The sequence below is a fragment of the Hyla sarda genome, chromosome 7 (assembly GCF_029499605.1).
Source record: "Hyla sarda isolate aHylSar1 chromosome 7, aHylSar1.hap1, whole genome shotgun sequence".
Taxonomy (NCBI): Eukaryota; Metazoa; Chordata; class Amphibia; order Anura; family Hylidae; genus Hyla; species Hyla sarda.
The window spans coordinates 57,804,993-57,829,649 of record NC_079195.1 but is presented as its reverse complement, the minus strand read 5'-3'; the positions used below and the strand labels follow the sequence as shown (position 1 = coordinate 57,829,649).

The following is a 24,657-nucleotide window of genomic DNA, read 5'->3' as shown; positions in this document are numbered from 1 at the left end:
GTTCAAATAATTTTTATATAATCTTTCCAGAATTTTTTTTCACAAAACAGAATTGGCCAATAGATAACAAACACAGCCAAAAGAACAATACAGAAATAAATAGAACAGAATCATACAAATTCTTTAGAAATGATCACTCAGTTTAAAAAAAAAAATGTATCAGATCCATCGGATATTGTATAAGCATATCCGGAATGTGTTGGAAAAATCTATAAGATTTACCATTAATTAAATGAACAGATAACTAATAACTTTACTATACCTGAAGTAGTCCATCAGCAAGTAAATTTATGCAGGATCCCGCAGTCCTCCCCTCTCTCGCCACAGGCAGCCATATAAAGTATGTGGAGAATATACCATACATCATGTAATGACCTATGTACATGTGTACGTAGCCCTTGGTATAGTCTACACACCAAAACGGTACTATGAACACTGGAACACAAGTAACGCCATTTAAGTGTGAAACGTGCAATAGTTAGGACTGTGGATAATGTTTCGTCCAGCTGCACCATCTAGACTCGCAGTCAGCTCTGGTATTCAACTTCCATGCGTACGTTATTTCGTAGAAACAGTTGGTCTTGACAGTGTCAATAATGTCAGCAGTAGCCGATACAGATGGAGTCTTCCACCTGGCTGCAATGTGTGTCCTGTAAGCTATTAAAATGTGGCAGATAGGTATCCTAAATCTAACATCTACAGCATGCAGGCCTATATTTAAAAGTGCTAGTTTGCTAGACAAAGAAACTGATTTACTTGATATTAGTTTTATTAACTCATCGATGTCCTTTTTCAAGTTATGTAGCGTAGGACATGTCCAAAAGACATGGCTAATAGTGCCTACCTGCCCACGTCCTCGCCAGCATAACTGGGAGTAAGTGGGTATCATAGAATGAAGCTTAGCAGGGGTGTGATACCATTTGGATGTCATTTTGAAAAATTGCTCCTTATGTCCAATACAAGATGTAGCCTTCTTTAATGTCAGATAAGCTTGAGCCCATTCGTAATTAGAAATAATAATGTTTAATTATTTTTCCCACTTGGAGTTTTGTGGACTATTATTTATGTATATATCATTATTGCAAAACTGGTAAATTGGTCTAGTTGTTAATTTGGAAATGGAGTCGGAGGATAGGCCCATCAAGTTGGTCAGATTTTAAGGTATTAGCACATTAGGTTTAGGGAATTTCTTAAGGTGCTTAACAATAATGTCATATGTTTTCCTCTCAGAGTTCGGTAAATGATGTGTATTTTGTAATTCCTCAAAGGATAAAAGCTTATCATCTTTGTATACGTGGGTCAGTAAAGTAATGTCTTTCTCTACCCATACGTCAAGGTTAGAAATCGGAGTGAAATGCCTGACAGATGGCAAGGTCAAATTGACAAGTGTATTACTGGCGGAATCGAAGATGCTGTTAGGCCTAATGTTCCATACCTTAATATTGTCTTAAACCATTTTGTTCAATCTAAGAGTGGATTTGTTAATTTTATGGGAATTAATTAGTAAAGTTTTCCAATCCTGTATACCGCACAACAATCCCTCCAGGAGTACCCAAGGTTTCCTGTCAGCTAAAGGCTTCAGCCATTCTAGTGATGTGAATGGCTGAAGCCTATATATGCACTATAGTATTCTGCTGAATACCCATCCGGTCCAGGGGCTTTTCTAAGTTTCAGATGTTTTATGACATGTTCAACCTCCTCAACAGTAATTGGCCTTTTAAGATCAGAAATGTCTTCCGGATTTAATTTAGGAAGAGCACAAGAAGACAAGTACTTATCTATATCTGCAATTTTCGGTTGAAATGTACTAGAGTCATCTTTTAGATTACACAGTGTTTTATAGAAGTTGGCTATTTTGTTAGCGATTTGTTTGGGATGTGTAATCTTCATGTTATCCCTACTATTTATTAGATAGGGTACTCTACATTTCCCTCTAGGGCCTTTGGCAAGTAAGGCTGTAAGCCTAGTGGGCTTGTTTAGTTGGTGATATCCATTGCATTGTAGTTTCCTGAAATGTCTATCAAATTCGTCAGAAAGAAGATTACATAGCAATGTCCTTTTTTCCCTAAGTGTCTGCAAAGTAAGTAAATCTTTATGTTTCTTGTGGTGTTTTTCTTAAGACGCTATTTCCTGTAGAAGTTGTTGTGATTCCTTAAGCTTTTTCTTTCTGTGCCTAGAGGCTTGCTGAATGAGCATACCTCTAATGTAGGCTGTGTGAGAAGCCCATAAAATGGTCAAATTAAAAGTAGATGTTGAGTTTAAAGCAAAAAACTCATCTATGTCTGTTTTAATTTTTTGTTTGCATTCCGCTTTGGACACGAAAAAGGGGTCAAGCTTCCATTGAAAATTGCCCGGCATACCAATTCGAGAAGCTATATGCAGAATCAAAGGTGCATGGTCAGTCCATGTAATCTGGCCTATATAACATTGAGATGTCTCCAATATTTGGTCGCTATGAACTAAAAACATGTCTAGTCTTGTGTAGGTGTTATGGGAACTGGAGTAAAAAGTGTAGTCCCTCTCTGTGTTATGTAGACACCTCCATACATCGCAGAGGTTATTACTATGCAACCAGTCAGAGAGTTCAGTCCTGTGACCTGGGGTAGTGTTTGTGGTGTCCATGGTAATGTCAGCGATTGCATTAAAGTCGCCTCCTATCATTAATGTACCTACTTTTATTTTATCAATTTTCTTCAATAGTTTATTAAGGAAATGTTCTTGTCTAGTAAGAGGGGCATATATGTTAACTAATGTGAATTGTTTGTTGTTTATTGAGCAAATGATGAGCAAATATCTCCCATTAACGTCTGAAATATGTTTGTGTACTTCTAGTGTAATGGTATCCCTAAATGCTATCACCACTCCAGCATGTTTAGTGTCCGAGTTAGCTAAGTACACATGTGGGAAATTTTTGTGACTAAGGTTAGGATGAGCATTTTCCTTAAAATGAGATTCCTGTAAAAATACAATCTCCGCTTTTTCTTTAAGGGCCTCTTTCCACATGTATGCCCTACGTTTAGGACTATTAAGTCCTCTACAATTTAAGCTAAAAATCTTGTGTGACATCTTGCTTTTGTTCCTGTCTGTGGACTAAGACAGCAGTCTCTCTCCACAGAAAGGAAGTGGGATAGTGAATGTGTAGATTACCTCAATACCTGCGTGTAGACAAGAGAAGGGAATCTTCCGGGTCAATATATTGGAGTAATTCAATAGAGTAAAGTCTGAGTGATTAACTCTTATCTAAATTAAAATTTAAAAAAAAGGAAACAAAATAAACAAACTATAACAAAGAAAATATTACAGAAATTATTGCAATAAAATATAGTAAAACCACCAGAAAAGGGGAAAACTCTAGGTAGAATACTACCTGACAGAATTAGTGACAGAATAGGTAAATAATGCAGCGCAATGCCACACGAACTTGGGGGAATAGTTCGTACAGAGAATAGGAAAACAGGAAAGAAAAAAGGACCAATATTGAAATCTCCTCTACCGGCACTAAAACATATCATGTGATAACTCCTGTGATATGTAATAAGTGAAAACATGAAAGGGAGGAAGATGTTGTTTGAAGGAAAGAAAAAAAAAAGTCTCACTGAGTAAATGTGTAGGAATTTGGGAAAAGCAAAGAATTGTGACTTCAGTAAGGTGAATAAGGCCAAAGGTAAAGCATAGCAGGAAAATTATCATAGATCTCAAGGGATATATACAGGTATATCTGAAAATAAAAAGATAGAATAAGTACGATGGATGCAGAAGTAAAATGAAAGATGCCTCCACAAGAATTTCACACTAGTGGACTGAGTAGAGAAAGGATTGTAAAATATAGAAGGCCTTCCTAAGTAGATGAGCAAAGTGAGACCAAGGGGAGCATCCCCAAACAGTAAAACATGGGAGGAGGGGGGATAGAACAGAGTAGTTTGTATATAGAAGGATGAACCTAGAGTAATAAACCATCAATTTAAAGCCATAAAACAGTATTACAATACAATACTTGTTACCCCAGTCCATCGAGTGTCCATGAAAGTACTCTCTTTAATAGGAAAGATAGTCCATGGCCTTTCTGAGGGAAAAAATTAAATTAAAATAAAAAAACAGCAGCAAAATGATTCAGCAAGAATAATACAGCAATAACAAGAGTTTATTAATTAAAATCCAGTTCAAATAATTCTGTCTTCTTGCATCCTTGTAGTGGCCCAAGTAACTGAAAAAATGAATATGAGTCTAGCCATGCCCACTTCTGACAGGTGCAGGGGTGATGTCCCATTTGCTCAGCAATTCCAGGCCCTGATCCAGAGTATGAACAATTCTGGTAGTATGTCCATCAGGAATTATGAGTTTAACAGGGAAACCCCACCTATAAGGAATGTCATTATCTCTCAGGGCAGTGGTGATCGGTTGAAACAGTCTCCTTTCCTTAATTGTGAACTGCGATAAATCTATGAAGGTAGTAATTTTATTCCTTATTCCTCATGGCCTGTAGGATGTTTTCTTTCATTTTATAGAAATGGAACCAAGCTATAACATCTCGTGGTATAGAAGGATCTAGGCTTCTGGGCCTAGGCAACCGGTGAGCCCTATCTATCTCCATCTCAAGAGCAGTACATTCAGGCAATAGAACTTTGACAAAATCCTTTAGGAAAGATTCAAGCTCTTTGTGGGGTATGGATTCAGGAATCCCCCTGAATTTTAAATTGTTTCTCCTATTCCTGTCCTCCATGTAAGCTAACTTCATTCTCAAAGCAGTGACCTCATCTTTTGTAACATCGTGATCATCTGCTAAGTTATTCTGTGCAGTAGCAAATTCTCCCATTTTATTCTCAATGTGCTCAACTTTGGAAGTTATATGCTGACTTGCTGTTTGGTGGGTTCTATCAATTTTTGGATATCCTGTTGAAATGAGCGCCTTAGCATTTGCATATATTCTACTATAAACTGTTCAGACGCAGTATTTGTTGATGAGGACAAAGTTGACAGTGGGTCAATATCATTACTTCCCTCAGGGGGGTCAGGAGTAACATCTTGATCTGTGTCCTTCCTAGAGTTTTGTTTTACCGGACTTATAGAGGGGGATGACTCCACTGATGACATCTTGCTTTTATCCTCTAACACTTCCTCAGAAATTAACAGGGGAGTCAATCTATTTGCATTAGGATTTCTCCCTTTATTATGGTTGACTCCCTGTCTGAGTGAAGGTGGCGTATATCTTTAAGGAACAAATGTGGGAAAGTTCTTTATCATTCTACGTGTAAATTGACTCATCTTCAATGTAGTACACACAAGCCAGTCAAATAATATTCCAAGCATGCAATGTATGCAAAGTCAAACAATATCTAGTTTGGCCTAGTGAGGATTAACACTCAGTAAATTATGTCCAGGGACTGGATACAACATCAGTTCAGTAAATATTCTTCAGATCAGCGCTGTGCAACTCAGTCAAACACTTGTGGCTAGCAGCAGAGAACAGCAAAGAACAGTTCAGAACAATAGTCACTTCCAGCTCACTAGAATAGCAATTATGAGGTAAAAATGTTTCCAAACAGTAGCTGAATAAACTATTTTCTTTCAGGAAGATGATTACAGTGTTATCTGTGTGATGGAAGCAATGCAGTCTCACTGTGTCCTGGAGCTGCCATGTGCTCCTTCTAGATGACTCAGCACTTTCTGTATCTCCCTCTGTAATGGGCTCTATGATTCCTCTCTTCTTCAGGGTTTGTAAGCTTCTCCACAGTATTTCTCCCAGAAAATGCAGAATTTCAGCATAAAGTATGTATCAGTAGAAAGCTCTCCTTCTTCTCTTTCATATGAGATGTTGGCAGGGATTCCTCCACTAAGTCCTGTAATGCAGAGGAACTTGTTGCAGGCTTACTGCTCCTGTGAGGTGACTTTCTGTATCTCCTTCTGCAATGGCTGGGGCTTCCTGTCTGTTAGCAGGGCTGGTAAAACTCTTCACAGTGTTTCTCCAGGAAAATGCAGAATTTCAGCAAAAATTTGGTTCTCTTTCATATGATATGAATAATGCCTAAAAAGGCATAGGATTTGTAGCTGTATGTCGCTTATTAGTGTCTGAGGCACAGGAGCTCCTGCTAAACACTTCTGCTCATGCCAACTTCAGGTCCGCCCCCCTGCCCCCCCCCCCCCCTTAGGTCTCCCTCTCTTTTTGGAGCCCAGGAATCTGCAGACAAGCTCCTTGTCGAGAGTGTTGGCCTCAGGTTCCCAGGACCTCTCTTCAGGGCCACAATTCTCCCAATCAATTTAAAAAAATCTTTTACCTCGGACGATCTAGGAGGCAAGGATCTCTTTGACAGCGAAGACATCAGAGGAGCCAGAAACAGGAGCGGGAACAGTAACCTTGGAAGAAAAGCGGTTAAGCACAAGAGGTTTGAGAAAAGACACATGGAAAGAGTTAGGAATGTGAAGAGAAGAAGGAAGATGAAGTCTGTAAGAGACAGAATTAATTTGATTCTTGATTTTAAAAGGACCGAGGTAGCGAGGACCCAACTTGTAGCTAGGGACACAAAAGCGTATGTATTTGGCAGAGAGCCACACTGTCCCCAGGGAGAAAGACAGGAGGAGTTCTTCTCTTTTAATCTGCATGTCTCTTCATTGGAGACGAGGCCAGTAGGAGTGACTTTTGAGTCTCCTTCCAGATAGCGGAGAAGTCCCGGGTTACTTCATCCACGGCAGGAACTCCAGAAGAAGTGGGAAAGGGGAGGGGGGCAGAGGGTAACGGCTGTACACCACAAAGAATGGGGATTTGGCAGAGGATTCAGAATTTTTGAAATTGTACGAGAATTCAGCCCAAGGCAGAAGATCGACCCATTCATCTTGGCGGGAGGAGACGAAATGTCGCAAGTAGTCACCAAGAATCTGGTTTACTCTTTCCACTTGTCCATTGGATTGGGGGTGATAGGAGTACGAGAAATTTAATTTGATCTTTAATTGATTACAGAGAGCTCTCCAAAATTTGGACACAAATTGAACACCTCTATCCGAGACGATATGCCTGGGAAGCGCGTGAAGACGAAAAATCTGCAAAAAAAATTGCTTCACCAACTGTGGCGCAGAAGGAAGGCCTGGAAGCGGAATGAAGTGGGCCATTTTGGAAAAACGATCAACGACCACCCAGATAACGGTGTTGCCATGGGATACGGGAAGATCTGTAATGAAATCCATGGCAATTTGAGACCATGGTTGCTCAGGGACGGGCAAAGGATGGAGGAGTCCAGCAGGCATCTGGCAAGGGGTTTTATCCCAGGCACAAACAGTACAAGCCCGAACAAAATCAGTAACGTCACCCTCCATTGTAGGCCACCAATACAGACAGGAGATTAGCTGAATGGACTTTTTAATGCCAGCATGACCAGCTAGGTGAGAAGAATGCCCCCATTTGAGGATCCTAAGGCGAAGGCGTGGAGGAACAAAAGTCTTTCCAGGGGGGGGTTTGCCCCAGTGAGGCTGGAGCAGAGGAGACCAGGCACTCAGGTGGTATGATATGCTGCAGAGGGGCTTCAGACTCGGAGGCATCAGAGGAACGAGAAAGGGCGTCAGCTCTGACATTCTTGTCAGCGGGACGGAAGTGTATCTCGAAGTTGAAGCGGGCAAAAAACAACGACCATCTAGTCTGGCGAGGATTCAGACCCTGAGCGGACTGGAGGTAAGACAAATTCTTGTGGTCAGTGTAAATGACAATGGGGTGTTTGGAACCCTCCAATAGATGTCTCCACTCCTCGAGTGCTAACTTGATGGCCAGAAGTTCACGATCTCCAATAGAGTAGTTATTTTCTGCCGGAGAGAAAGTCTTTGAGAAAAAACCCCAAGTAATGTTACATCCGATAGCGCTTTTTGCAGAAGTATGGCTCCGGCTCCGACTGAGGAAGCGTCTACTTCCAGGAAGAATGGTTTCAACGGATCAGGTCTGGACAGAACTGGTGCAGAGGCGAAGGCAGCTTTGAGATGATTGAAGGCCTCATCCGTTTGTGGAGGCCACGACTTAGGATTAGCATTCTTCCTGGTCAGAACCACAATAGGGGCCACAATGGTGGAGAAGTGGGGAATAAACTGTCGATAATAGTTGGCGAATCCCAGGAAGCGTTGGATAGCACAGAGTCCAGAAGGGCGTGGCCAATCCAAAACCGCCGACAGTTTATCTGGATCCATTTGAAGCCCTTAGCCAGAGACTAGGTAACCTAGTAAAAGGAAGACTGTTGGATTCAAAGAGACATTTTTCAAATTTAGCATACAGGTGGTTTTCACTGAGTCTTTGGAGCATTTGACGGACATGACGACGGTGTTCCTCTAAGTTAGAGGAAAAAATCGAGATGTCATCCAAGTAGACCACAACACAGGTATACAATAAGTCCCGAAAGATCTCATTAACAAAGTCCTGGAAGACTGCAGGGGCGTTGCAGAGCCCAAAGGGCATAACTAGATATTCAAAATGTCCATCTCTGGTATTGAAAGCGGTTTTCCACTCATCACCTTTACGGATGCGAATAAGATTATACGCGCCCCTTAAGTCCAGTTTGGTGAAGATACTTGCTCCGCATAGACGGTCAAAGAGTTCGGAGATCAAAGGCAGGGAATAGCGGTTTTTGATGGTAATCTTGTTTAAACCGTGGTAGTCAATACATGGGCATAAGGATCCATCCTTTTTAGAAACAAAGAAGAACCCCACTCCAGCAGGGGATGAGGATTTCCGAATAAAACCTCTCTTTAGGTTCTCCTGGATATACTCCGTCATGGCTTGAGTCTCTGGGGCTGAGAGAGGGTAAATCCTTCCACGAGGCGGAGTGGTTCCAGGAAGAAGGTCAATGGGACAATCATAAGGTCTATGTGGAGGTAAGACCTCTGCTTGCTTTTTGCAGAATACATCTGAATAGTCCTGGTAAGCCTTGGGAAGGCCTGGTAAAGAAGAAGCCTCAGGGGTTTGACTAGTGGAATCAGATGTGAGACATCGCTTGTGACAATAAGGACCCCAACTTTTGATCTCCCCGGTGGTCCAGTCGAGGGTAGGAGCATGACGCTGGAGCCACAGCAAGCCGAGAAGAACTTCGGAGGTACAGTTAGGCAGAACGAAAAATTCAATTTTTTCATGGTGAAGTCCAATGCTCATGGGCAGGGGTTCAGTGCGGTAGCGCACAGTGCAGTCCAATTTCTCTCCTTTTACTGAAGAGATAAAGAGCGGCTTGACGAGACGGATTACTGGAATACTGAACCTATAAACAAAAGAGGCCAAGATAAAGTTCCCTGCAGAACCTGAGTACAAGAAGGCCACTGCTGAGAAGGAGGAGTTGGCGGAAGGAGAAATCTGCACAGGTACAGTCAGACGTGGAGAGGCAGAATTCACACCAAGTGTCGTTTCACCCTTGTGAACTAGGTGCGTGCGTTTCTCCTGATGCAGAGGGCGGATAGGACAGTCATTTAGGAAATGTTCGGTACTAGCACAGTACAGGCACAAATTCTCGTTTCGGCAGCAAGTCCTCTCTTGTAGGGTCAGGCAAGACCGATCCCCTTGCATAGCATCCTCGGCGGAAGGCACAGAAACAGATTGCTAAGGACGTTGGAAGAGAGGAGCCTGGGAGAAAAACCGCCTGGTGCGAACAAGTTCCTGGCGTCTTTCCGAGAAATGCATGTCGATGCGGGTGGCCAAATGGATTAGTTCTGACAGATTAGCAGGAATTTCTCGTGCGGCCAGGACATCTTTGATGTTACTAAATAAGCCTTTCTTGAAGGTCGCGCAGAGGGCCTCATTATTCCAGGATAGCACTGAGGCGAGGGTGCGGAACTGGATGGCGTATTCACCCACAGAAGAACTCCCTTGGACGAGGTTCAGCAAAGCAGTCTCGGCTGAGGAAGCCCGGGATGGCTCCTCAAATACACTACGTACTTCAGAGAAGAAGGACTGGATAGTAGCGGTGGCGGGATCGTTGCGGTCCCAAAGCGGTGTGGCCCATGACAAGGCCTTTCCAGACAGGAGACTGACCACGAAAGCTACCTTAGACCGTTCAGTAGGGAATTGGTCCCACATCATCTCCTGGTGTAGGAAACACCTCGACAGGAATCCACGGGACTGTTTAGAGTCCCCATCAAACTTGTCCGGTAGAGACAGGCAGAAGCTGGGAGCAGCCACTCGCTGCGGAGGAGATGCAGGAGCTGGCGGAGGAGATGGTTGCTGTAGTTGCGGCAGAAGCTGTTGCAGCATAACGGTCAGTTGAGTCAGCTGCTGTCCTTGTTGCGCGATCTGCTGTGATTGCTGGGCGACCATAGTGGTTAGGTCAGCGACACTAGGCAGCGGGACCTCAGCGGGATCCATGGCCGGATCTACTGTCAGGATCCGGACTGGAATGCAGAGAGGACACTGAAGGTGGATCCTCTGTGTCAGTGAGGTGATGGCGTGGGCCGTACCAGGGGAACGGAATCTAAGGGGTTACTGGTTTTCGCCAGAGCCCGCCGCAAAGCGGGATGGACTTGCAGCGGCAGATAACCCCAGGTCGTTCCACCCGATAGCGACTCAACCCCACTGACAGCTGAGACAGGCGCGGTACACAGGGACAAGGCAAGAGCAAGGTCAGACGTAGCAGAAGGTCAGGGCAGGCAGCAAAGGGTCATAGTCAGGGGCAACGGCAAGGGTCTGGATACACAGGCTTGGGATACACAAAACGCTTTCTCAGGGCACTTGGGCAACAAGATCCGGCGAGGACAGGAAGGGGAAGTGGGTTTATATAGGAAATGGAGGTGATGCACTTGATTGGGCCAGGCACCAATTAGTGGTGCACTGGGCCTTTAAATTTCTCAGAGCCAGCGCGCGCGGGCCGGGATGGGACAGAAGGAGGACGGGGCAGGTGAGCAGAACGGGATGCGACCCGCGGGCAGGCACGTCCTGCCGCGCGGATCGCATCCCCGCCGGGGGACTCAGAGCAGCGCTGCCGGTCAGCGAGTCTGACCGGGGCGCTGCTAACAGAAGAAGAACGCCGTGAGCGCTCAATAACAGTCTTTACAGCTCAGTTTAGGCCCAAGGAGATGACCAGTGGACTTAAGGAGACTTGTGGGCTCGCTGGGACTTGTAGTGGTCCAGTGATGCTGCTCCTTTTATACTGGGCTTCGGCAAGATGGCCGCCGGGAGGAAATATATGTCAGTGGTGCGTCCCTTACTTTCACTCCCCACGCAACAAGGGGCGGCCCTTTCTGGTTCCACTACAGATTTGAGACTGCAACTTGACTTCCACACTGAAGGGCGGGACGCTGACCTGCGCGGGACTTTTTCACATGTTTTTCTTCCACAGCTTTAACCCTTTCAGGTACGGCAAACACTTTGCAATGCAGCATAGCTTCTGAACGGATTTCACACATGGCTGGCACAACTTCAATACTGTTCACAATGACAAACAATAAACATTTCTTCACCTCCCACTGTATTTTACAAGTGCCTCTCGACATAAAAGTTTTTCGCAGACAAAGTCCCGTACAATTTTGGTGCAATTTCTTTTTGTATGGACATGCAAATTTTCAGCAGTACAGACACAGTTCAGACTGGGGGGGGGGGGTATTTTTGCATAAGACGCACACCTGTATCCTGTTCGTGACGCCAAATGTTGTGGTGAGGGGTGTGGAGGACAAATGTTGTTACCCTTAGGGCAGATGTTATTTACCCTTAGTATTCATGACGCCAGGGTGAGGTTATCCTCTAAACCACCCAAGGTATGGCCGCTGGTTCCTGGGCCTGGCACGGGGCAAATACTCTGATGCAAAGTTACGGAAAAACGTCAGCTTTCCTGAGGCAGACAGATTGACTTGGACTCAATTAAGCAGTCCCACACTGACTTTAGACTTGGCAGACTTGGCTATGCTGACTAGACTTCTCCCCTGTATTTAGACTTACCAGGATTTGACGTTTACCTGCAGGGGGGTTGCACAGATAGTGGCTTTGTGGCTTCATGTCTAGGCCTTGGTCTCCCTCAGGAACACCAGACATTCCCAGGTCTTCACTTGACTGTACCTCAGCTAAGACTGACTAGGCTAACTCCTCCCTGCTATATATGGGAGCAATTTGGAGGGGTCTCATAGGTCACCAACAAGTCAACTGGTCACTGGCACCTTCCTTGGCTACATAGACTTGAAAACAGAATTTAAAGATATATTAACATGGATATAATACATTAACTCTTTATATAACAGACGGTGTGATGAGAGTCCTGAAGAGTGTGGAGGCCAGGGGACTGGGACTGAGTCCACCTGATAGAACCAATAGTGTACAGAAGGACCGCTTCTGTACTGGGCCACCACAGTTTTATTTACATATACAATATTTTAGTTAATATTTGTAGTCAAAAAACAGAAATAAGTCTAAAATTCTAAGAAAACTACCAGTATTTTTTTTTATTATAGTTGTCTCTGTTTCAGTTTCCTTCCTGGTTTTGGCTACAAATACTGACCAAAATACAGACCAAATACATGTGTATATAGTCTAAGGGCTCATTCACACAAGCTGATTTCTTTTCAAATCCGCAGTGGATCTCAGTGAAAAAACAGCTGATATGGTGCATCAGCTCCAGGCAAGGTGCCATGTTCCTCCTCCCCTTTCTGTTATCCATAACAGAATCAATATCCAGCACACAACAGTATTCACCAAGTTGTTATGCAGCTGTTTTACCACTTGGCCAAGTTGTTGTAGGTGAAGTCGCTGCTATACCATCTGATGGAATCCACCATACTTCCCAACATTTGCTGAGAGCAAAGAGGGAAATGCCACGTCCATAACCACACTCACAGCCACGCCCCTAACCAAACTCTGCCCAACTCTGCTCTCTACACTTCCTGTCTCTGCAGCAACATGTTTACATTGGAGGACAGGATGATTAATTTTTTACATCCATTATGCAAACCACACATGAATATTCAACAAAAGGATGCTTACAACCACCTGAACAACTCGGATGATTAACCCCTTCCCACAGAATGTCATATATAAACGCCGGGTTGTGCAGTGCGTTCGCGCATCCCGGCATTTATAAATTACATTCAGTTAACCCGGCGATGCGCAGCATCGCACGGGTTAACTGGCAGAAGTCCCGCTGTTTCCAGCAGGGGACAACTTTTGCTTCACCCCCAGGACCATCCATTGATGGTCCTGGTCAGCGATCACTGTGATTGGTCCCTGTGGACCAATCACAGTGATCTGGGGTGAAAGTTGAGATCCCCCGCACTGCCTGCCCCTGGAAGTCGGGCAGAACGGGGGACGATGGGTGCGGGGACCTGCGGCATAGGGGGGGGAACATCAGGGGACCGGCGGACTTACCTGGCGGGACCGAGGAGCACTGCGGGACCGGCCACGTGGGCGAGCAGCGACGGGACCGGCAGGTAAGTATAGGGTCCTCAGAAGCAGCAGTGAAGATCTTCACTGCTGCTTCTAGGAGTCTGAAAACTACAACTCCCAGCATGCCTAGACAGCCTTTGGCTGTCTGGGCATGCTGGGAGTTGTAGTTTTGCAACATCTGGAGGGCCCCAGTTTGGAGACCATTGTATAATGGTCTCCAATCTGTGCTCTTCCAGCTGTTGCAAAACTACAACTCCCAGCATGCACTGACTGTCCAGGCATGCTGGGAGTTTTAGTTCAGCAACATCTGGCCCTTCAAATGTTGCCGAACTACAACTCCCAGCATGCCCTTCAGCTGTCTGGGCATGCTGGGAGTTGTAGTTTTGCAACAACTGGAGACACACTGGTTGGGAAACATTGTTTCTAACTCAGTGTTTCCTAACCTGTGTGCCTCCAGCTGTTGCAAAACTATAACTCCCAGCATGCACTAACAGACCATGCATGCTGGGAGTTGTAGTTTTGTAACATCTGGAGGGCCCCAGTTTGGAGACCATTGTATAATGGTCTCCAATCTGTGCTCTTCCAGCTGTTGCAAAACTACAACTCCCAGCATGCACTGACTGTCCAGGCATGCTGGGAGTTTTAGTTCAGCAACATCTGGCCCTTCAGATGTTGCCGAACTACAACTCCCAGCATGCCCTTCAGCTGTCTGGGCATGCTGGGAGTTGTAGTTTTGCAACAACTGGAGACACACTGGTTGGGAAACATTGTTTCTAACTCAGTGTTTCCTAACCTGTATGCCTCCAGCTGTTGCAAAACTATAACTCCCAGCATGCACTAACAGACCATGCATGCTGGGAGTTGGGGTTTTGCAACAGCTGGTGCACCCCCCCGTGAATGTACAGGGTACATTCACATGGGCGAGGCTTTTACAGTGGGTTTCTCGCATCTTGAGATGCAGCAAATTTTGCGTCGGGAAACTCGCTGTAATCCCCCGCCCATGTGACTGTACCCTAAAAACACTACACTACCACAAAATAAAATAAAAAGTTAAAAACACTACATATACACATACCCCTACACAGCCCCCCTCCCCCAATAAGAACGTCCGGTACGCCACTGTTTCCAAAGCAGAGCCTCCAGCTGTTGAAAAACAACAACTCCCAGTATTGCTGGACAGCCGTTGACTGTCCACGCATGCTGGGAGTTTTGCAACAGCTGGAGGCACCCTGTTTGGGAATCACTGGCGTAGAATACCCCTATGTCCACCCCTATGCAAATCCCTAATGTAGGCCTCAAATGCGCACGGCGCTCTCACTTTGGAGCCCTGTCGTATTTCAAGGCAACAGTTTAGGGCGACATATGGGGTATCACCGTACTCGGGAGAAATTGCGTTACAAGGTTTGGGGGACTTTTTCTTCTTTAACCCTTCATGAAAAGGAAATGTTGGGGTCTACACCAGAATGTTAGTGTAAAAAATTTTTTTTACACTAACATGCTGATGTTGCCCTATACTTTACATTTTCACAAGAGGTAAAAGGGAAAAAAGCCCCCCAAAATTTGTAACGCAATTTCTCCCGACTACAGAGATACCCCATATGTGAGCGCAAAGTGCTCTGGGGGCGCACAACAAGGCCCAGAAGGGAGAGCGCACCATGTACATTTGAGGTGATTTGCACAGGGGTGGCTGATTGTTACAGCGGTTTTGACAAACGCAAAAAAAAAAAAAAAACCCACATGTGACCCCATTTCGGAAACGACACCCCTCACGGAATGTAATGAGGGGTGCAGTGAGCATTTACCCCCCACAGGTGTCTGACGGATCTTTGGAACAGTGGTCCGTGAAAATGAAAACTTGTACAGCCCACTGTTTCAAAGATCTGTCAGACACCAGTGGGGGGCAAATGCTCACTGTACCCCTTGTTACGTTCCTCAAGGGGTCTCGTTTCCAAAATGGTATGCCATGTGTTTTTTTTTTGCTGTTCTGGCACCAGAGGGGCTTCCTACATGCGATATGCCCCCCGAGCAAAATTTGCTCTCAAAAAGCCAAATATGACTCCTTCTCTTCTGAGCATTGTAGTTCACCCATAGTGCACTTCAGGTCAACTTATGGGGTACCTACATACTCAGAAGAGAAGGGGTTACAAATATTGGGGGGTATTTCCTGCTATTAACCCTTGCAAAAATGTGAAATTTGGGGGGAAACACACATTTTAGTGGAAATTTTTTTTTTTTTTTACATATGCAAAAGTCGTGAAACACCTGTGGGGTAATAAGGCTCACTTTATTCCTTATTACATTCCTCAAGGGGTCTAGTTTCCAAAATGGTATGCCATGTGTTTTTTTTTTTTGCTGTTCTGGCACCATAGGGGCTTCCTAAATGCGACATGCCTCCCGAGCAAAATTTGCTCTCAAAAAGCCAAATATGACTTCTTCTCTTCTGAGCATTGTAGTTCGCCCATAGTGCACTTCAGGTCAACTTATGGGATACCTCCATACTCAGAAGAGAAGGGGTTACAAATATTGGGGGGTATTTCCTGCTATTAACCCTTGGAAAAATTTGAAATTTGGGGGGAAACACACATTTTAGTGAAAAAAAATATATATTTTTTTACATATGCAAAAGTTGTGAAACACCTGTGGGGTATTAAGGCTGACTTTATTCCTTTTTATGTTCCTCAAGGGGTCTAGTTTCCAAAATGGTGTGCCATGTGGGTTTTTTTTTGCTGTTCTGGCACCATAGGGGCTTCCTAAATGCAACATGCCCCCCAAAAACCATTTCAGAAAAACGTACTCTCCAAAATCCCCTTGTCGCTCTTTCGCTTCTGAGCCCTCTACTGCGCCCGCCGAACACTTTACATAGACATATGAGGTATGTGCTTACTCGAGAGAAATCGGGCTACAAATATAAGTATAAATTTTATCCTTTTACCCCTTGTAAAAATTCAAAAATTGGGTCTACAAGAACATGCGAGTGTAAAAAATTAAGATTGTGAATTTTCTCCTTCACTTTACTTCTATTCCTGTGAAACACCTAAAGGGTTAAAATGATGACTGAATGTCATTTTGAATACTTTGGGGGGTGCAGTTTTTATAATGGGGTCTTTTGTGGGGTATTTCTAATATGAAGACCCTTCAAATCCACTTCAAACCTGAACTGGTCCCTGAAAAATAGTGAGTTTGAAAATTTTGTGAAAAATTGGAAAATTGCTTCTGAACTTTGAAGCCCTCTGGTGTCTTCCAAAAGTAAAAACTCGTCACTTTTATGATGCAGACATAAAGTAGACATATTGTATATGTGAATAAAAAAATTTTTTATTTGTAATATACATTTTCCTTACAAGCAGAGAGCTTCAAAGTTAGAAAAATGCAAAATTTTCAAATTTTTCATCAAATTTTAGGATTTTTCACAAGGAAAGGATGCAAGTTACCACAAAAATTTACCACCATGTTAAAGTAGAATATGTCATGAAAAAACAATCTCGGAATCAGAATGATAACTAAAAGCATTCCAGAGTTATTAATGTTTAAAGTGACAGTGGTCAGATGTGCAAAAAACGCTCTGGTCCTTAAGGCCAAAATGGGCTTGGTCCTGAAGGGGTTAATACCTGAGCTGTGCCCTATCTCTGGCAGACACCATCAGCCAATGCATCATGGAATTCTTGGTCAGAAGACTATATCATTGGCCAGAATTTGCCCAGTTTGCCATGGGTGTTCTGTCTTGTCCACCCTACACCATCGTCAGAGAGAGTATTTAGCTTGGCAGATGGCGTCATCACAAGATTGTCTGCCAACAAGGTGGAAAAACTCAGGCATGGATCTGTGAGGAATTTAACCCCTTAAAGGGGTACTCAGCTGCACATATCTTATCCCCTATCCAAACGATAGGGCATAAGATGTTAGATTGCGGGGGTCCCGCCACTGGGGACCCCCGTGATATCCGGCATATCACCCCAGACATTCAGGCATGGAGCTAACTCTACTCTGTGCCCAATGACTGGCGAAGCAGGCAGCCACACCCACCTCCATTCAAATCTATGGGAGGAGGCGTGATGGCTCTGTACTAGCCGTCATGCCCCTTCCCATAGACATGAATAGAGGAGGCTTGGCGTGACGTCCCGAATGCGGAAGCTGCAAGCTTCCACTGCTGGCCTGGAGATCGCAAGGGACCCCGGCGATCTAACATCTTACCTCTATCCTTTGAATATGGGATAAGATGCGTGCAACGGAGTACCCCTTTAAGGACGGAGTTTTCTTTTTCTTTTTGCAATTTCGTTTTTTACACCTCACCATAACAATAATTTTCCACCTACAGACCTATATTAGAGCTTGTTTTTTGTGCCACCAATCTTACTTTGTAATGACATCAGTCATTTCACCACAAAATCCAAAAAGAAAAAAAAATGATGTACTCGGGGCTCCACACTCATGCTCGTAGCTGCAAGCGTTGAATGCAAACCTATATATGTATATATATATATATATATATATATATATATATGCAAATATCAGTGCAGCACTCCAGAAATTATGAAATAACAAGTGAGTTTATTCAGTCCATGTCAGCAGCAATGTTTCAATTCATCAATAGAATCTTTCTCAAGTAGAGTGATACACAGCATTATGGGGCTTTTTATGCCCAGATAAGTGATTACAACAATCAAGTGCACATGTGAGAGACTTACGCCTCATTATAAAAAAGTATTATAAAATTTGTGTTTATCATACAAAAGACTAATGTGATACAATGTGAATAATAATTTCTTATACACTTAATTAAGGACCGGGTTTTTTTCCATTTTCGTTTTTTGCTCCTTGCCTTTAAAAAATCATAACTCTTTCAATTTTGCACCTAAAAATCCATATGATGGCTTATTTTTTGCGCCACCAACAGTCATTTTGCCCAAAAACCTATGGTGAAACGGAAAAAAAATCATTGTGCGACAAAATTGAAAAAAAAATGCAGTTTTGTAACTTTTGGGGGCTTCCGTTTCTACGTAGTACCTTTTTCGGTAAAAATGACACCTTATCTTTGTTCTGTAAGTCCACACGATTAAAATGATACCCTACTTATATAGGTTTGATTTTGTCATACTTCTGGAAAAAATCATAACTACATGCAGGAAAATTAATACGTTTATAATTATTTTCTGACCCCTATAACTTTTTTATTTTTCCATGTATGGGGCACTATGAGGGCTCATTTTTTGCGCCGTGATCTTAAGTTTTTATCGGTACCATTTTTGCATTGATAGGACTTATTGATCGCTTTTTATTCATTTTTAAATGATATAAAAAGTGACCAAAAATGCACTATTTTGGACTTTGGAATTTTTTTGCGCGCACGCCATTGACCGAGCGCTTTAAATAAGGATATATTTTTATAATTCAGACATTTCCGCACGCGGTGATACCACATATGTTTATTTTTATTTACACTGTGGTTTTTTTTATGGGAAAAGGGGGGTGATTCAAACTTTTAATAGGGGAGGAGTTAAATGATATTCATTCACTTTTGTTTTCACTTTTTATTTGCAGTGTTATAGGTCCCATAGGGACCTATAACACTGCACACACTGATTTTCATTATTGATCACTGGTTTCTCATAGGAAACCAGTGATCGACGATTCTGCCGCATGACTGCTCATGCCTGGATCTCAGACACTGAGCAGTCATTCGGCGATCGGACAGCGAGGAGGCAGGTAGGGGCCCTCCCGCTGTCCTGTAAGCTGTTCGGGATGCCGCGATTTCGCCGCGGCTATCCCGAACAGCCCACTGAGTTAACCGGCAGCTTTCACTTTCGGTTTTAGCCGCGCGGCTCAGCTCTGAGCGCGCGGCTAAAGGGTTAATAGCACGCGGCACCGCGATCGGCGCTGTGCGCTATTAGCGGTGGGTCCCGGCTTCACTATGACGTGGGCCCGCCGTGATATGATGCGGGGTTACCGTGTAACCCCGCGTTATATCAGGGGAGCAGGACCAAGGACGTCCTTCGTCCTTAAGGGGTTAAAGATCGTAAAAATACATATAAAATACTTGAAATATATCCTTCTATTGTTGATTAGTATGATCCCAAGTCAACCTAAACAGCTGACATTACTAACGCGCTGGCACTCGGTTCACTTATAAATAAGTGAGAGAAGGTAGCAGACATGAAAACTCAATCCCCGATGTGAACATGGGTATAAACCAAATTATGCCTTCCACATTGTTGAGTCTCACTCTCTCTCACTATTTTAAGGAGTATGCTCCATTAGGTAAGTATATAAAACATCAAAACAATAAAATATGAGAATTATGAAAAATTATATATAATAAAATGGAAGCCCTCTATCCATACCAGTCATGCCACATATATTATGGGGGATGTCACTACCTCTGAGCCAAGGAATGGCATGCACTCAAGTACTAGGATTCTAGGCAAGAGCACATGCCTCATGGGGCGCAGGAGACCAGTATAAACAGAGTTAAAACTGTCTCGCGCATCACCATCCCATGGCAGCCTATAGAGAATATTATGACAAAAACTCTCCCCAATCATCCTTCCATCCGATCACGGGAAAAAGGTCAAAGAGTTTTTGAATTCCATAGTACTATATGAGCACATTATTCTTCAAAAGTTGACAAAAAATAAAATAAAAAACAATAAAATGAAAACAAAAAACTACTACCCATCCAAACCACAGGTTGCGTCACATGTACTGAAATTGGCACCCTGCCCCAATGTCAAACTGAGCCACCCCATCCCCACAGTGCACAAAAATGCACAAATTAACAAAATATAAAAAAGAAGAAAAAATAAGAATTTTTTTTATTACATCACAAAATCTTATATCTAAATCATAAACATAATTTATTACTGAATGAGTGTGTTGTCCACTCTTTCACATGAATCTTAATTAATCCATATAAATGCAATGCAATACTTCATAGAATCTAAAGAAAAAAATATTACAATTAATATGCATAAAAAACACAAAACAATATAATATACTAGTGTATCACCCCTTATACCTGGGATAAGAAAAACTACTCGCTCCAAAGGGAACCTAAAGAGAGCTGTCTCTATTATACAATATTAATTTCAACATTATGTCCCTGTGGACATAATGAACCCAACCTATGGATCCACCACAACTCTTTTTTTTCCTAAGGAGAGCAAGCCTATCACCGCCTCTTTTTAGAGGTAGCACATGATCTATGGCCATAAATTTAAAGGACATCTGACACAGACCTTTCCATCAATGTTTCCCCCTCTGTCAAAATTGGTCCAGCCGTTCTCCCATTATCAGCACACGAATTACTGAGAAGTGAAAGTAAAACTACATCTCCCATCATGCCTTGTGCTTACTTCCTGTAAGCTGCGGCCCTCCTCCTGTTCTATCCCCCGAGCAAATTAAAATATTGTAACGCCCCCATCTCCCTCCCCTATGCATATACCCTTCCCTTCTGCTTATCTCCCCCTCCCCACGCTGGCTCCTGTCCAGTGATAAAGCAGGCTGCCTCCGTGCTCACGTTAGATCCTAGCTATGTAGACAGACAGTCTGCATAACTAGAATCAGCAGTGTCGGCACTGGAGAATGGATAGTGAAAGTAAAAATGGTAAAAAACCTATTTTTATGACAGGAGGCTCGTATCAATTACATATTCTTTCTTTAATATGCCCAATAGTAGAAAAAACAAATGTAATATGAGTCTAACAATGGAAGAAAAAAAGATGCAGGTCACCTAGTAACCTGAACGCACCCCTTCCAATATCTCCACCAATCCCATCCGGACCTCCTCCTCTTTCTTTCTGCTCAATAGATAGATAAGTACCAATTCTTAATCGTGCAAAAAAGTTTTCATTATTCAATATATTTCCTATATATCCATCTTTAGGGGGTTCTTGAATCTCTCTGTGTTTCACCCCCTTTTTTCTTTTCTGTTTTCTATCTATATTGATATCTCTCCTTAATATGTATATGTATATATATATACATATATATATATATATATATATATATATATATATATATATATATATATATATTCCCTTGGGTGCCGGCGTGGATACTGCATACGCATGCATCCCCTGTTATATTACCCTTGGATAGCTCGGGTGCTCTCTGCCCCGAGCGACACCTTATTTCCCCTAACGGTCACATTACATTGCTGTCCTTGTTGTTACCTGGGCTCCGACGAGCGGCTGCCTTTGCTGGTGATGTCATCCTTTCTTCTTCGGCTAGTCGGCCCGCCCCTCTTCTCTGCTTCCAGCGCGCTTTCCAACTCTTGTGAGCGTGGCTGGTATCGTGATGGTTCGGGCGGGACAAGGCCACGCCCCCTGGAGGTCGGCGGTCGCGTCGGCCTGTCTGTGGCCGTCTTCTCCTTCTCTCTGCTGCTGCACGGCGTTGTAGTGCCGGAGTTGGCAGACGAAAGGGAGAATCCCTAGTGTTCTCAGGTTGTGGCAGCTTCAGTGGGGTTTTTATATATATTCCCCAGTGGCCCTGCTTATTTCTTAGATTGTAGTGCCCTCTAGTGTGCATAGAGGGTAATGTTCAGCATCCCTCTTCTTGCATTACTGTTACTATTGCCAGTTGCTTTACCCTATAGTAATCATAAAGGGTATATTTACTGTTAACTTCTTTTTTATTCTGTTATTAAAAGATATATACTTACATTCCTATATATTTTATCTTCACAGCCCCGTGTTTTGCAATTTCCTTGTGTACTCACTACTTACTATGGCAGAAGGGAAGCTAGATTTGACCATGAGGGATGGCCCCAACAGTTCGCAAGACCAGGAACACATGTCCGCTGATCAAATTCAGCAGCTGGTCCACAGATCTGTACATGCCGCCCTTGCATCCGCTATGGTATCAGTTAATGACACCATATTCCGATCTGTGTCTATGGCTATGTCTCAGTCACGCCAAGACGCCACTGTTCCTCCAGCTTTATCGCTGGCAGGTCCTTCATAGCAGGCTCACGCCTCTGGCACATTGAGACCCGGGAAGTTGGCCCGGAAGCGTCACCATTGTACTGACATAGTGACCTCTCCCGTACTGCCACTTCCGACGGGAGATGGCCAAAAACTTTCAGCTGACCCCTTGCCTGAGGAGGAAGTTGATACTGGCCGGGTTAATCGCTCTGCTAAGCGGGTTAAGCCTGATTCCTATGTGGATAATTCAGATTCAGAGTCTGAATTGGATTAGGAATTTTTTGCTAATTCCGCTTTTGATAGCGCGGAGGATGACGGTTGTGACGAGGACGATCTTCAGCCCTCTGGATCCTCCCACACAAAGGAGGTTTGCGCCAATGCCATTTTGGACTCTCAGGTAGTTCCTTTCTTCGACCCGGAGACTATCAAGCATATGCAGTCATGGGAATGGACTCAGATACCTCAAGTTGCTAAATACATTGAGGCATGGCTAAGAAGACTCTTGGACAGGGGTAACAGGAACAAGCTCAGGTCTGAGTGTCCCTGTCCATCGGTCACCAATAAAGTGGCAGTAACCCAGGAGCTCTACCCGATCTTGGTAAAATACCTGCTTAAATCGGGCAAGAACCCTAGTAAGGGGTTGGACAAGTCATTCAAGTTGGTGCAGGATAAACTGCTCGATTTTCTAGGACCGTTGACGAAGATTTTAAACATGGCAGAGCAGGCAGTGTCCACTGGTACACAGGTGAATGCAGAAGTGTTGAGAGGATGGGCTCTCAGAGCCACGTGTCTTCTCGGTAACGCCAACACAGCCATGTCGGCTGAAAGACGCCGCTCTGTGTTGATGAGATTGGATCCTCAGTTGACCCATCTTGCGACAGAGGAGCCAGGCCCATCTGCAGAGGGCCTTGTCTTTGGAGACTCACTCATCAAAAATATTAATACATTTGTGGGCCTCTTTTCGAGCCTGGACAAGGCACAGACATCCTTGAAGAAAACCAACAAGGTTTTCGGGAAGGCTGGATGGGGTAGGGGGTCGCCCTTCCGGCCGAAGAGCTTATTTCAGATCCCACAATAGAGATCCGGTACATTACGTACAAGAGAGGCCACAGATGCAGGCAGTCGCTGCTACAGTTCCCGCTACTCCATTCTTCCCACCCAGAGGTTGGCCCTGGAGGCTCGGGGAGGTTCTCAAGGTTTCCCCAGAGGAAGAGCCACAGGTAGGTCGAATCAACATTCCACTACAGAATGTTCCTGTGGGGGGGCAGACTGGGATATTTTACCCACGCTTGGTCCCTGATTACTCCAGACCCATGGGTTCTTCAGACTGTGAGGGGTTATGTCATAGAATTCATGACACCACCGATTCAAAAATATTGGCCAAGAGGCATTCAATTCTCAGAGTCCGACAGGACCCTGATTCATACAGAGATAGAAGATCTCTATTCCAAAAACGCTATTCATCCAGTGGCGATGGACAAGCCTGGCTTCCTCAGCAACATCTTCCTCGTGAAGAAGAAGGATGGAGGCTACAGGCCGGTTATAAACCTAAATGGCTTAAATGAGTGCATTTTGTATCACCACTTCAAGATGGAGGGCATTCACCTCCTAAGGGATTTGTTGCTCCCGGAAGATTGGTTGGCGAAGATAGATTTGAAGGACGCGTACCTTACGGTACCGATTCACCCTTCTTCCCGACAATTTCTCCAGTTTCTGTGGGAAGGCCAGAAATGGGAGTTTACTTGCCTCCCATTCGGACTGTTGTCTGCCCCTTGGTGCTTTACCAAACTCATGAGACCAGTTGTGTCGGCTTTAAGAAGCCGAGGGGTTCGGCTGATCATATATCTGGATGATATATTGATCATGGCCAGGTCAGAACAACAGGCCCTCTTGCATGTAGAGTGAACCACTACTCTTCTTGCAGCGCTGGGGTTCCTTATCAACGAAAAGAAGTCGGTGTTCAGACCAGCGCAAGTGACGTAATTTTTGGGGTTCCAGGTGGACACCCGATCGGCGACTTTGAGTTTGCCGAACAAAAAAACTCGTGTTATTGCGCAAGGAGATCAGATTGTTGCTACGCAAACAATTGGTGTCTCTTCAGGCGGTGGCTCGCATTGTGGGCCTACTATCCTCCTCAATTCAAGCAATATTTCCGGCACCTCTACATTACAGCGCGCTTCAGAGGCTGAAGATCTGTCATTTGTCGGGAGGCCTGACGTACGCAGATCAGGTTCCACTGTCGCAAGAGGCTCGCAAGGAGCTGTTATGGTGGCTCTGATACATCCAGGATTGGTATGGAAGAACAATCTTCAATTCTTAGCCGGACCTTGTTATAGAGTCAGACGCCAGTCTGAACAGATGGGGTGCCGATGCGGGTCCTCGGCCACAGGAGGCAAGTGGTCTTCAGCAGAGTCTCAGTTGCAC

General features: G+C 44.1%; 1 protein-coding gene across 1 annotated transcript in view; it reads right to left on the bottom strand.

Moving 5' to 3' along the window:
- Positions 1-21,611, bottom strand: part of LOC130281677 (alpha-2-macroglobulin-like) — a 203,437-nt gene extending 181,826 nt beyond the window's left edge. The window contains exon 1 of the mRNA XM_056529147.1: positions 21,484-21,611. The gene's annotated coding sequence lies outside the window, so the exon portion shown is untranslated. The remainder of the gene's footprint in view (positions 1-21,483) is intronic.
- Positions 21,612-24,657: the final 3,046 nt, after the last annotated feature.